The sequence below is a fragment of the Gobio gobio genome (genome assembly GCF_949357685.1).
Source record: "Gobio gobio genome assembly, chromosome: 1".
NCBI classification, from domain to species: Eukaryota; Metazoa; Chordata; class Actinopteri; order Cypriniformes; family Gobionidae; genus Gobio; species Gobio gobio.
In genome coordinates this window covers 80,955,118-80,970,321 of record NC_137097.1, presented here as the reverse complement: position 1 = coordinate 80,970,321, position 15,204 = coordinate 80,955,118, and the positions used below count along the sequence as shown (strand labels likewise).

Here is a 15,204-nt window from a genome sequence, read left to right as displayed (position 1 = left end):
CCTTTTGTAAACGTTTCTGCACTTGTGTGTGACCACAGCTTCCTGCCAACCCGCATTGGTAGCCTTGTGGACAATGCCCTGGTGTACATTTCAGGTTTTGTGTTTTTCTGTGATGTGTGCCATGGTGACCCTACAAAGGATGACTGATTATAGATGATTGATGGTTAATATACAGCCTTTTGTTATTGTTGTTATTATTATTATTATACCAATACTATTATTGTACCTACCAGTCACTATTTAATTTACTATTTTTATTATTGTCTATATTATTCTGCAATTGATATTACATTGCATTTGCTATTATTATTATTATTATTATCGTTATTATATTATACCACTTGCAATTATCAATCTATTATAGTTATGCTGGTAAATTATTGTACTTTTCACTAGTCACTATTTAACTATGTTTTATTATTGTCTCTATTCTGTAATTGATATTTCATATTCTATTGTTATTATTATAGTATTATACAAACTATGCTATTATCATTATATTATTGTATTTTTGATATTATATAATTATACTATTCATTATTTTATTTGCTGTATACTATTTGTTTATTTCATTGACTATTTTTTTATTGACTATACACTATTTACTATTACTTCTCACTTTATCATGTATTTACTATTTGCATTGCAGTGTAGTTGTACCATATCATATGTATAAAGGATCCATGAGTTATCTTTGTTATTGTATATTTAGAGTATCTACCTGTAAATATCTATCATTTTAGTGCTATAAAAAAACAGAAAGCAGCCTGCCAGTGTGATTTGTATTTGCAGTTTCATTTTCTCAATGACGGTCAATTCTAAGCACAAGAAAAGCAAAAATTGGTTAAATACAGAAAATGCCTTTTCCACTATAAGAAAACTTTATTTCATTTAATGTGAAAATTAAATTATATCTCAGTATGGGCGTCTTCATAATTCTTATTCAAGTATAAAAATCCAAATGCATTACAAGCCTTTGACAATTCCTTATTAAAATATATATTTTATAAGTCTAACTATCAAGATTTTAAGTAACTATAGAATAGAACTTTTAGTATACCACGTACATCATAAACCACTGAAATCGGTTGATAAATGTAAACGTTGTTTTTGTTTTTATCCAGAAAAGCCGCAGCTCACCCGTTTACTTGCATTTGTTTACAGTGCAGTCTTGCCCTCAGCAATATGGCGGACGCGTTGACGTATTGCAGCAACGTTCTAAAGCGACCAATAGGGCGTCTATGTATTTATTATGTCTATGGATGTATCGATGTTCCCTTCTTCCCTGCGCGAGATAGGTCTAACTGCAGAACCGCAGAACCCATATACGTCACTCACAACAGTCTGAGGACAACAGCGCCATGGTCTCATGCCGGAAGTGGGCGGAGCTGGTTTATCTTCGTATACATTGCTCAAGTTTCAAACCATGTTAAAAATGTCAAGTATTTTATTAATACGTTCTAATTGAAGAGAGATATAGATAGATAGATAGATAGATAGATAGATAGATAGATAGATAGATAGATAGATAGATAGATAGATAGATAGATAGATATACTCACTTTTCATTAATAGTGCATAGTTAAATAAAAAAAATTCACACATTGCACATTGAATATATATATATATATATATATATATATATAAAATGTAAGGTAATATATATAAAATGTAAGTTATATATATATATATATATATATATATATAATGTAAGTTAATATATATAAAATGTAAATTTATATATAAACGTACATTTTATATATATATTAACTTACATTATATATATATATAAAATGTAAGTTAATATATATAAAATGTAAGTTTATATATATATATATATACATAAAACCCCATTGCAACGTTTTGTTAAGGATTTTTAAAGTAAAAAGTTGCTATTTATATTATGTCTCAAAAGATTATATTAGATCAATTGAACATGAAGCTTAAAACACTAAAAATGAAAACAAAGATTGAGCATTTGAACATTTATTTATATGACAAAATATTTTTTACTCAAGCATTTCAGAATGAACCTTTTTTCATAGTACATAATACACATTACACAATTCTACACTGGAATGCATAATTCAAGCAGATTCAGATTAATCAAATCCCAAAACAACACACAAAAATTATTTAATTTTAATAAATGTACTTCCCCAAAGGCATCATATACTAGCTGGGGTTTGCTTTAAAAAAATACACAATAAGACCAAAGAGAATATTGAACTAGGTTCAAAGTTATTGCCCAGCAGGTACATGACAAATTAAATCAAATGAAATAAACCATAAACATGCAATTAATTCTGAGACTCCTTTTGTCCAAACACTAAACACTTAAAAAAACACTAAAGGCTCTTTGGCAAGTTGTTGGTCAACCATTTCAGCCTGTGAAAGTTGAAGGGCTTTTTCCTGGTCTTCCTCTTTCAATTTCAGAAAGCACGGCTCCTCCACGAAACCTCTGAAAACGTTTGGTAGTTCAACTGCAGTGGAGAGGTCTTCTGTGATCCGTGGCTCCTTCATGAGAGAAGGGTACAAAAAATGGGATGAAACGTTGGAAGTGTTTTAACAATCTCGTGTGTTGAAGGATGTAGCATGTATAATAAAGTCTTGAAATTCAATTTCCCTCATGTCTATATTCGTGACATAAATCATACCCTGTCACAAATGAAATTAATTAACCATTTTCAGTTCAAAATGTATACAGAAACCAAAGGCAAGCTTTCACACTGTGCTTATCGTCGTTCTAAACACACTTTTAACCCCGGGTAAAGTAACATTTCACACTTTTATATTTACGTGCTTTGGACAGTGACTGAAACACTGTGCATTCTACATAAATAATAAATTCAGCGGTGGAGAGGAAAAACGTCAAATGCTGACAGAAAACGCAACAATTGCATTGAAGAAGAGACCATTTTAATTATTTTATAGTCTGAAATGTCCATTCAGGATAAACTTGTAATACGAGGACATGCAAAGCTTGAGCATTTATGTAAACATATTGTGTGCGGTGTTCGTCCAATCAGTGACTCTGCAAATAAGGATGTTATCCCATGGCTTAGTACAGTACAGTGTGGAACGGCAGTGTATGAATACCCAGGATTAAATGTTCATCTCAGGTTAATGATGATCAGTGTGAAACGTGAAACAAGATAACCCAGGATTCTGTATACCCGGGGTTTACTATTTCAAGTGTGAAAAGCCCTCATGTTTTTCATCCTAATGAAGAAAAGCTCTTATTATTAATTTTTTTTAAATGTCTTACCATTAACATGAATATCCCACAGTCAATAGAGCCGACCAACTGTTGTGGAACAGTCTAAAACAATAGAACATTATTGAGTTATTCCTGGAAAAGATGTGACAGATATAACAACACACTATCTGTATAAGTAGCTTATGTCTTTATGAGAGCCTTTTAAAACTAACCTTGTTTTTGATCAGCTTCCATTGTCCTGTGCTGGGGTGAGTCTGATTGTCAATTTACTAAAACATAATCAAACAGAAATATTATATATAATGTAACAATAAAAATTGTACAAGAGAGCCAAGTTTCATTGTTCTCAAGCAAAAATGTCCACTTACTGCATATTCAGAATATAAAATAAACTTTCAGAACGTCATCCAACTGAACAATATCTATATTTGGCAATACATATCACATGTTTGGTTGTGTATTTGATTTGATTTTAATAGGACATATTCAGACACATGAAATACTGTTTGTATTTTGTTAGCTTAAGCACATTGTGCTTATATATAAATATATCTACTTGAAACTTTGAAGATGAGAAGACATTTTTGACCAAATCATGCAGAAAACCAACTAATTCCAAAGGGATAACAAATAAATACTATTTCTTGCCACTGTATATAAACAAATAACTCAAAACATTCATACCTTCATGGACAGCTGCTTTTTGAAGTGAATTTGAAGGTGTGCATTCAACTAGTGCCATCTGGTCAGTTTAAAAACACTGGGCAGTGAAAACTGTTGCAGAATGTCTTGCATTGATGAAAATGAAGTAAAGCTGAGCCTCTCCAAATCGTAATGTGCCTCTATAAATTAGAAAAAATCCACATAAAACACATTGGTCCGTATCAGAAAAGGTAATTAAATAAAAAATACAGCGCCAACAACAAAGTAAAATCACAAACAATGAATATGTAACTTAAAGCAAGACCATATCAACAGACGCGAGAGACATCGTAAAGCTCGTTTAAAAAAAGATTAGAGCCACTTGCTGTATAAAGTGTTAATAAAACAACGATGGATCAAATACACAACACAAATAAACTTGATAGATTAAAACCACAACACAGAAACAACTGTTTACCGTGTTCTCTTCTTCCGCCATGCCGATTGTTTCGTTTTCGTTAACTCCGCCCACTTCCGATCTGAGGCTGCTACTCCGCCCACTTCCGGCATGAAGTGATAGCGGAAGAGAAGACATGCTTCATAAAGTCTTAGTTTTTGTTATTTTTGGACCAAAATGTATTGTCGACGCTTCAAAAGAGTCTAACTAACCAAATGATGATGCTATGATGATGTTTTCATTACCTTTCTGGACGTGGACAGCAAAGGGTGCACAGATCTTACATTCACAGGACTGAAAGCCCTCGGACTAAATCTAAAATATCTTAAACTGTGTTCCGAGGATCAACGGAGGTCTTACGGGTTTGGAACAACATTGGGGTGAGTCATTAATGGAAGACATTTTATTTTTGGGTGAACTAACCCTTTAACCTTTCTCTGATTATAATCCCCTCTGTTATAAAGGCAGAAATGTCAACACAACCATGGAAAACACTCAAATAATTAAAATGTAAACATGTTTATTCTCGACGCGTCTGCACGGCAAAAAGTAATGTCAACGCGGAGTGGGCGGTTGTGATTGGATGTATCTATAGACCACCTGCTTCATTGATGCACTTGATTCAACCTTAGATATCATTTCAAAGGAACATAAGCTCTGTCTGTTACACGGTGACTTTAATTTGAATATCTTACATTCTGATCACACTGCTACACATGATTTTCTTAATACCCTGTACTCTGTAAATTTCTACCCTTTAATCACAAAACCTTCTAGGGTTACCACTCACTCAGCTTCTCTTATAGATAACATTTTGTTCAACTCATGTGACTATAAAGTGTCATTAGGGCTGTTATGGTGTGACGTGTCTGACCATTTTCCAGTCTTTCAAATGATACATTCTGTTTTTGATTCTTGTACTACTAATAATGTGCATGTAAAATATCGAAATCAGCCATCAGCTCTATCATATGGGATGAGGTCATGTTGTTGCAGGATGCTATTAAAGCCTATAACTTATTTTTGACTCTCTTTAATTCTGCTCTGGAATCCAGTTTTCCTCTGATAGCTGTGAAATCCAAAGTAGTTAGAGATAAACCCTGGTTTACCGGTGAATTGAGGAAACTATCTAGAAAGAAAAATCGGTTGTATCGCAAGTCTGTCACCAAGCCCACTCCTCATAACCTAGAAACATACAAAAAATATAGGAACCAATTCACAAGCTTAATTAAGGCGACTAAAAAAAGGTTTTATGCAGACCAGTTTAATCGTGTCTCTAATGACATTAAATCAACCTGGAACATTATAAATCAGGTACTGTGTCGTAATAGGAAGGCTGCATCTGCACCCACAGAGATGAGGGACTATGATAGGTGTCTATCAGACCCCATTGATATAGCTGATGGCTTTAATCATTTTTTTTACCAAAATTGGTTCTGATTTAGCACACAATATCCAGAAGACTGATAATGATCCATGTAGCCAAATAAATGGGCGGTACTCTTCCCTCCCTAATCTTGATCACCCAACTACGCAGGAGGTCCGAGATATTATTTTATCTTTAAAAAACTCAGCCCCTGGCCACGATGGCATTAAGAGTATCCTCCTCAAGGAGACCATTGATCATATTATTCAACCTCTTACTTATGTAATCTCTTTATCATTTCAATCCGGAATTATTCCCCAAGCTCTTAAAATTGCAAAAGTCAGTCCCATTTTTAAATCAGGTGATATTAAGGTGTTTAGCAATTATCGTCCCATATCCATATTGCCCTGTATCTCTAAAATATTTGAGAAACTCGTCTACGAACAATTAAACAAACATTTAATTGTTAATAACATCATATATAAACACCAATACGGGTTTCGGAAAAAACATTCAACAGAACATGCATTAATACAGCTTGTAAATTATATATCAAATGCCCTGGATAATAAAAAATTGATTGCTATGTTTTTCTCGATTTAAGTAAAGCTTTTGATACTGTTTCACACGATATTTTGATTTCTAAGCTCAATAGATATGGAGTGGAGGGTACTGCCTTAGTTTGGTTCCGCAATTACTTTATAGACTTAATACTTAATAGAGAACAATTTGTTTACCTCAATGGTTTATTTTCTAAAACTTCTAAAATTTCATTTGGGGTTCCTCAGGGCTCTATTTTGGGTCCTTTTATTGTTTCTAATTTATATGAATGATTTATTCCTTTGTTGTAATCATTTCCTACTCTTATTATTCGCTGATGACACCAATCTCATCGCAGTGCACAAGGATTTTGTCACCCTGATCAAACATGTTAATGACGAGTTAAAAATATTATCAAATTGGTTTTGCATTAACAAGCTAACGCTCAATGTCAAAAAAAGTAATTTTATAATATTTCACAATATTAATAAATTCTATCCTAAATAACATGCTTGTAAAGAAATTGATGGAGCTGCAGTTGTTCAAGTGGCTTCAACAAAATTTCTCGGTGTCCTGATTGATGAAGGTTTAACTTGGTCCAAACATGTTGATCTAGTTTGTACAAGATCCTCTAAAATGTTAAATATTCTAAGAATTGTTTTACCTTCAATTCACTCATCTGCTCATTTAACGCTTTACTATAGCTTTTTATTCCCCTTTATGAATTGAGGGCTTGAGACGAAGAACCATACAAGTCCATATTTGCACATTTTGAATAATACATTTTTTTTATTTGGATTCTGAATATTATATGTATTTTATTTTTTTTTACTTGAAGATAGACAACAAAAGCTTCCCAATTCTAATGAGATAAGATTTTTTAGTATCAATCTTAAAAATAAAAAGTTAGAGTAATTTACATTTCTGGAATGTGGAAGAACAGTATATGTCCAGTTAATGTGGAATAACAGTATAAGTCCAATTCATCCTATCATTTTAAGCCACTGGAGATTTGATTGCTTTATCTTAGTTTTAATACAGTAACAGAACCTTAAAGAAAATATTAAGCATTTCTTTCTTTAAATTTCTTTTATTTTTTGCCAACGTAAATCACAGAACAAAAACACGGACAATACGGTACGAACAATGAACAATACATAGGCCTACTTATAGTACAAAAAATAAACATCAGTACAAACAATAAACCGTACATACAATAAACAATACATACAAACAATAAACAACAGTAATAACAGTAAACAATACATATTTACAATACATACATCATCATCATTCCATGCTATAGTTCCATATGCTAGTTTACATATACATCTTCCTTTTTTGTTCCTTTAACTTTTATAATACATTTCATAAATAATCACCCCATTCATTCATTTACTAAATAAATAAATACCTATATATTCCTATTATACAACATAAGATAAGGCATACAAGATAAGCTACAACTACTTTTATGATTACTTTTACACAATATACACAATATACCCCACCTTACCCTGCACATGACCTACACATACCAGGCTACTCTTCACATTCTAATGTCCCATAAAATGCTTGGGCCTCCGCTGGCATGTAGGCTAGCATTTTCATAAGGTCACGGTGCTTCTCCTTCTTGACGGGCAGAGGGTCCTCGTAAGCACGAGCATACGTGGTGGAGAACAAGGGAGCTGGAGGTGGTTGATTCTTCCTCTGTTTGGTGATCAGCCAGGTCTTCCATCCCTCGTAAAGGCTGTGGCTCCCTTTTGTGTGGACACACCATGGATCAGCAGCTGAAATCATGATTCAACAAGAAATTCAATAAAGATTCTTCCTTCACGCACATATCCCTAACACTGTTAATCTCAGAAAACCAGTTTAGTTTTAGTTTAGTTCTTCGTTTTTTTACCTGTCACTTTCAACCACATCATAGATGTGATTAGGAGGCCAGGTGGACGCTTTAATGTTGCATCAGGAAGCTGCCTGAAGTCTGCACATTTCATCTCAGTTACTTTAAATGGATGCTGCTGCCTGGCTCCACGGATCATCTCGGCAACATCGCTGGGGGTGTGGAGTGTGGACACCTTACGCCTCTTGTCCAGCGTGGCAAATGAACGGTCACAGGGAAGGAAGGAGTGACCAGACACCATGAACTTCTGCTCTATCTGACTGAAGTACCTTCTAGATACGAGCAGGGCCATGAGGTTTAGGACTCGCCAGTTGTTGTTCTGCCCACAGCATCGGTCACTATAGATGATGAGCTTTCGTTCCTTTGCCTGGACTAGGGGAGCGAAAGATGTTTCTGCCCACTTCAAAAGACAGCTTGCCACCTCGATGGAACCTCTGTGAGCGATGCCCTCATGCCAGAGGCACATTGTAGGAGGATCGTCAGTGCCCATCTCCTGGATACAGAGGTTGTAGTTGGCCAGCTGCCGTTGATAGTACACGTTGGAGTGTGTCAGGTTTGGCGTGAACACTACCCCCTGCATGTCGATACAAATGACATGGCAGTCATCATTGGCTTTGGCCCAATCTGTGTCAGCCTGCAACTGGGTGTACGCTTTTTCAGCTTTCCGGTGGTGAAGCTCACTCTCGGCTGCGATCTTCAACCTTTCTCCATCTGTTGTAGCAGCTGTTAATTTTGAGAACAGGGCGTCACATTTCGCACAAGTGTCACTTCTTGGCTGCCCAGAACTGAGGTTCTGCTGCTTGAAGATGTCCCTATAGAGCCAGAACTTTGCAGTGGATGCTGGATTGTTTTCCTTGTACAGGCGGAACATGCGGAGCAGGTTTAAATCAGGGCTCAGGTACTCCCTCTCCACATCTCCCTTCAACCGTGAGTAGTGGTTCGGTTGGCGTGGGAAGCTCAGGATATGCTCTCTTATCCCCTCTCTCACTGCAGGATGAATGCTATGAGGCCTAAAAAATAAACAACACAACTCATGAACACGGGAAATATAATAAACTATGCTGGTCTGTTTTGCAAAATTGCATTGTTTCTTTGACATTAAATTATAGGATTTTGTTTTTCACATACAGTCATTAAAGGGATACTTCAGGATTTAGCATTAAGCTTTGTATCAGTAGAAAACCTGTAGTATTTTCGAATTACCGTGCTTTCCTCCCTCATGTCCCCCTGAGACGAGAGATTTATGTATTGATTGTCTGGAAAAAATCCTGCGATGACGCAAAAATCGTCATTGTTTACATGCACATCTTTTGTTTAAATCTAACTGAATTAGGGATGCACCGATATGAACATTTTGGCCGATACCGATAACCGATAATTCTTAATATTTGAAAGCCGATAACCGATATATATTGGCCGATAAATCTAAATACAAATTTTAATAAACTCTGAGAGCCTGATTACAAAAACAAAAGGCTCACCATTAAAAGCCATGTCCCAAACACTTCAACATAAATCAAACCTATACACTACAGTAGCCTATTTGAACCAGTGTGAGATTCCTTACCTTTTCAAATAAATTTTACACTCCTATGGCCAATTTTTTTTTTTTTACACTTTACAATAAGGTTTAATTTTTGTTAGTATTAGTTAACCAACAATGAATGAACAATACTTCAACAGGATTTATTAATTTTAGTTCATGTTAATCTCAACATATTCAGACCCAGAGTTGTGTCTTTTAACATTAGGTATGAACTGTGAATGGACTGTTACAAAACACAAACATTTTATTACTAAAAGAAACAAAGGTTATTGCTCTCTGTTTGTTCATGATAGTTAATGCATTAATAAAATGAGACCTTATTTGTAAAATGTTACCAAAAATTATATTGTCTAAAAAATAAAAATAATATACCTAAATAATGCAAACAAGTAATTGAACTGCATTACTTAGGCTGCATAATAAAGAATCAGAATGGAAATATTACGAGAACAATAAAAGTGCTAATTATAAAAAATAATGCTTCTGTGTTTTTGAAAAAAAAAAGTTTAATATTACAGTAATAGTAAACATCTGTAATATTAGTCTAGTCTATTAGGAATAATGTTGCTGTTTGAGAGCGCGCTGAAGCTGGAGAGAATGAACGAACAACCATAAACTGAAGCGCTTAGAAGTTTAATTAACAACTAAACGCATCATATATGAGAACAATCAGATATTTATACAAAATAAATATAATATTACAACTTATATTAGCACAAAATCACGCATAGGTGAAGGGTTATAACTCCTGTGGATGCTCTTCCCCTGTTTGAGAGCGTGCTGAAACTGAAGATGATCACCGGTACAGTGAAGCACTGCGGGTTATTGACTTAACCAAACACATCCTATATGACTTTAATCAGATGTTTATACTACAAAAACGTAATATTACGACTTACATATGCTTAAAATGACGCGAATGCACAAGGGAACTTGACTGTGCTGGTCAGAATGCGTTGTTGACGCTTCCCACAACAGCGCGCTGAAAAACAACTAAACCCAGAGAATTCACTACGTTTTATAACAGAAATATTCTCATTGCAGTGTTATGTATAGGACAGTCCCAGTAGTTATTAATGCTGTGCATTTCTGTTTGAAATGCGCGCGCCGGTACAATGAAGTGCTTTACTGCATCGTTAATTAACTCAACCAAACGCATCCTATATGGGATTATATACACAAAATAATAAATATAATATTACAACTTACAATGGCACAAAAGGCTGTGAATGCACAAGCAAACTTGACTGTGCTCGTCATGAAGGTGTAACTCCGTGGGCGCGCGCTGAAGCTAAAGACCGGTACAATGAAGTGCTTTACTGCATCGTTTATTAACTCAACCAAACGCATCCTATATGATATTACATACACAGAATAATAATAAATATAATATTACAACTTACAATGGCACAAAAGGCTGTGAATGCACAAGCGAACTTGACTGTGCTCGTCATGAAGGTGTAACTCCGTGGGCGCGCTCTTCCCTCAACAAACGCGCTGAAACACAACGCTCTTTTACAGCCTATTCTATTCTCATTATCATTTTATGTAGATTATAGAAGTCTTGCGCTGCACATGTTGCACATAACTGTATTTTCCTTTTCGAAGTGATTCCAAACATATTTAGAGCAATTCAAACCCATCATGGTGGACAGCGCGTCCGTCTCAGCTGAAGAAAATAATACATTATCTATCGGCTTGACTATATCGGTCAAATTTTTTTATTGGACCGACAACGATAACATCAAAAATAATCATTTATCGGCCGATAACGATATGTTGCCGATATATCGTGCATCCCTAAACTGAATTTATTACGATTTGTGAATCTGAATGTAGTGTTTACATGAACGCTAGCAGGCTAGCTGTCGTATGCTGTCAAGTTAAGGTCATTAAGTATGTGAGTAGGCTTTGGTTAGGAGAATGAATAAGCCATGTGTGTGCCTTTTAGGGCATCAAAGCGCTGTGGTCTTTAATGCACTTGGTGGCCTACTTGATGCTGGTCATCCTTCATCCATCCTCACAAAATTTAACATTTACAGTGATCAAGCACATGTGCAGTCTTAGTGAATTGAAGGCATACAGTAGTATTCAATTCACTGGTTATTTCATGGGCCTACATTGTAATGCATTGCATACTGTTGACATGATATGGTCATGAATTGCTTAAGTTAGCCTACCTGCTCCAAACCAGAGAGAATGATAGCCTGCTGCCTCTCATAAGAGACAGCATAAAACTCTGTGAAGAGCTGGAGTTTTCTTTCATCTGTTAGGCTTGAACACTGCCTGGGACACGTCTCCTTGCACACCTTGCCCTTAACAGAAACAAAGTCACATTAGCGTTTTTTTTTTTTTTTTTAGCTATAAAAACTAGAGCTATTAGCAGCTATTAAGGTTACTTGCTAGAATATCAGCTTACACAATCAATGCATTTTTTTTTTTATTATTACCTTTTTTTAATTTATTTTTATTATTTATTAAATAACAAGTAACAAACATAACATAGCATACAATATTACAAAACAACGTGTTGCATTAAATGGTAACGGGATACAAAAATTATATCAAAATATTTTAAACACGTCAATTACTTTTTTTTTTTTTTTTTTTACCAATTTCAGTGAAGACATAAAGCAATCAAATTCTACTCTAAACATCTTAAAGATTGGGGATGAATTTACATAATAATATTTACATATTATGTTTGTTTATGTATACAATTCTGCCAGCAGTAACGTTACGTATAACACAATTATGAATGACGCAGCTGAGCTGGTGTTAGAGACACACCTAAAGCGTTTCGATTCATTTCTCTGTGGTTATAAGGAGTACAGACATGTTTAAAACGTCCCCTGAATCCTAATTTTCTCAGCTTTCATTTCCACCCATTCATGAAATTATCCTTTAAACAGAGTGAGCTATATGAACTGTAGTAGACAGAGCCTACACGCCCCTCTGACTGTAACCGCTAACTTTAGGTAGATACTTTGTATACGGGTTTCACTCACCTCTTTTGGTGGACTTTTTCCTTGTTTTTGCTCTACTCTCCGGTTCACATAGGATTTCCCAGCATTCCTCAAATACTTCCTTGCTCTGTCCTTCCATTCATTCACGTTCGCTCTCCTTTTTTTGCAGAGGTTTTGCCTATTAATGTACGCAGCGGACATGAAAGCAACCGGCGTCTCCATTTTTCATTAGTGGACATAAACGGTTTTTCCGCGTGAGACTATTTTAAATTTTAAAATACAGAGTTTTGGTCGCGCGAACACCCCCCAGAGTGATTCTGTATACAAAGTGGCACACATACATTCAAGTCACATGGTTATCTCAATTTTTGTTTTTTTGGACTAATACGGTTGTTCGTCGCATGAACACAATTGTTGCAACATTGTCTGGGGTGCTACTTTTCCCACGTATCTCGCAAGAATTTCAAAAATTCAGATGAAGTTCTTGCGTATGATATCCTACTCTTCAAAATATGCTCCTTCTGCACCTCTATTTCTTAGATTCAAGATTCTTCCAATTGAGAAAGTCAATGTTTATTTATCGTGCATATTTATTCATAAGTTTATTTACAAGAGAGAAGACTTTCCACCAACATTACAACACTTTTTTAGTTTTTTTTCAGATACTCATATCCATCAAACAAGGCATAGAGAAATAAATCTTGTTTTACCGTTCTTTAGAACTTCAGGTCATAAAACTGATCTGATGGAGTAAATTAAGTTTGTCCTTAAGATCTATGTCGTCTTTATTCGTCTTTAAAAGACAGTTGAAAGACCTTTTGATTTTACTATGACAGCCTTTTGTTATAGTTTCCTGCAGTATACTTCATATGCTGCTCTTCACTTTTGATCCTCCTTTACCATTACCTTTCAACATCTGTAACTTTAAGTTAAAAGGATAACCCTTTTTTATTTTTATTATTCAACTTATTTGTCTGCGTGTCTTTTTGTTTTTCATGTAAGTGGAGTGTAACTCTGTATAAACCCAATTGGGTTTCGTTCCACCCCTAAAAAAAAAAAAAAAAAAAAAAAAAAAAATTAAAACTTAAATATAATATATATATTTTGCAATATACTGCAATATATTACATATATTGTATATATGTACCATCAATATATTTACAATATATTATAATATATTTCAAGTAATATATTGGTAAATATATTTTCCTTTCGTAAGGGTTAGAAGTGTGGTTTTGGTAAAGTTTACTAAAGTAAACATTATGTGTGTAACACACAAAACTGACTGTTCGGTAAGTGCCTCGGTTTTGAAGTCACAGCAGTTTTATAAAATTGCTTTTTATTTATTTTTATTTAACAGTGGTTTACTGAAAAAAAAGGTCTGTCCTTAAATTAATTCAATTATAACTAAAAGTGTATTGAAGATATTGCTGTAAACTATATAGGGAGCCCTTACTTGCACATTAATATTAAAGGTTAATAACAGAGCCCAAACTATTAGCCTAAATTCAGTTGCTATTTATTTTAAGGTATAATAATTAAATAACTCAAATAACATATTGTGTGCAAACATGTAAACTTCATATAAGGCAGTTTTTGCACTAACTTCTAAATCTAATTATAAAACTGTTTTTTCTCCAATTCGTTTACACTGTGTCTGTCATTTTCATGGCAGGTTTATTTAAACATACATGAAATAATCAAGACATCACTAACAGGTTAAGTAGAATATAATGAATATATATAGGCTAATATAGTGCATATATTTAGTTAAAGAGTTGATTTCTCTATTGAATAAAATTATGTGGACACTGAATGACTGCCTGAGGTAAATGTGATGCTAACGTTACATGACATTGTTTAGTTTACAAGCAGTTATATTGAGGTATTTCCGCCGTTGAAACACTGATTGAGCGATTACACTACATATGAAACGTTTCAGTAAGTTGCAATGGTTCCTCAACATACCTTCAGATGTTCATTCATATTTATTCTTTAGGAAGAGATGATCGATCGCGTTCACAGATGATCGCGTTCACTCGTGTGTCGCGGCCGCTGAAACTGACACACCTATACAGACAGTGATCAAACGGACGAGGCGCGCGTGCAGTCAGCGGACGCTCGCGCTGCGAAGACAGACGAAAGTATTTAAAACAAGTTTGTGGTGTTACCAGTCTTGGTGGGGACGATGGTCTTGCATAATTTGCAGACGACATTGGTCTGACTACGGTCAGACTTATAAAATCCAAAAAACTGCCATACTGGCGAGCTGGCTTGTTTTCCTGATTTATCAACAATATCCTTGCTCGCTGCACTCTTTTTCCACTTGTCACTCCATGCCGGTTCTGTTACTGAAGAATTCAACACGAGACAATGATATGGCGCAACCAAAAAGGATACTGTTACATGATTGGCTGTTAGCGTGTCACTCCCTACATTGCTAGGTTACCAGAGAGTGAGTGCCTTTGGTCATGCAACCAAACTTGCTTTGCAACCTCTGGTTTCTTCCGACAAAGAAAAAAAGATTGAAAAACATTCTAACGGTGTCAGATACGGGTGCG

At 34.9% G+C, this 15,204-nt stretch overlaps 1 protein-coding gene and 1 long non-coding RNA gene across 3 annotated transcripts in view; one reads left to right on the top strand and one right to left on the bottom strand.

Moving 5' to 3' along the window:
- Window positions 1-1,972: 1,972 nt before the first annotated feature.
- Window positions 1,973-4,403, bottom strand: LOC307126420. Its single transcript, XR_013816487.1, has 5 exons — window positions 4,341-4,403; window positions 3,905-4,062; window positions 3,433-3,489; window positions 3,269-3,322; window positions 1,973-2,517 (listed from the first exon to the last, which is right to left on the bottom strand). It is a non-coding gene; the product is annotated as an uncharacterized lncRNA (long non-coding RNA).
- Window positions 4,404-4,409: 6 nt separating this feature from the next.
- LOC307126351 (GTPase IMAP family member 9-like) overlaps window positions 4,410-15,204 on the top strand; it is a 584,370-nt gene continuing 573,575 nt past the window's right edge. The window contains exon 1 of one of the 2 annotated variants that reach the window (XM_079816814.1): window positions 4,410-4,699. The gene's annotated coding sequence lies outside the window, so the exon portion shown is untranslated. The remainder of the gene's footprint in view (window positions 4,700-15,204) is intronic. The other variant, XM_079816817.1, reaches the window with a different exon arrangement.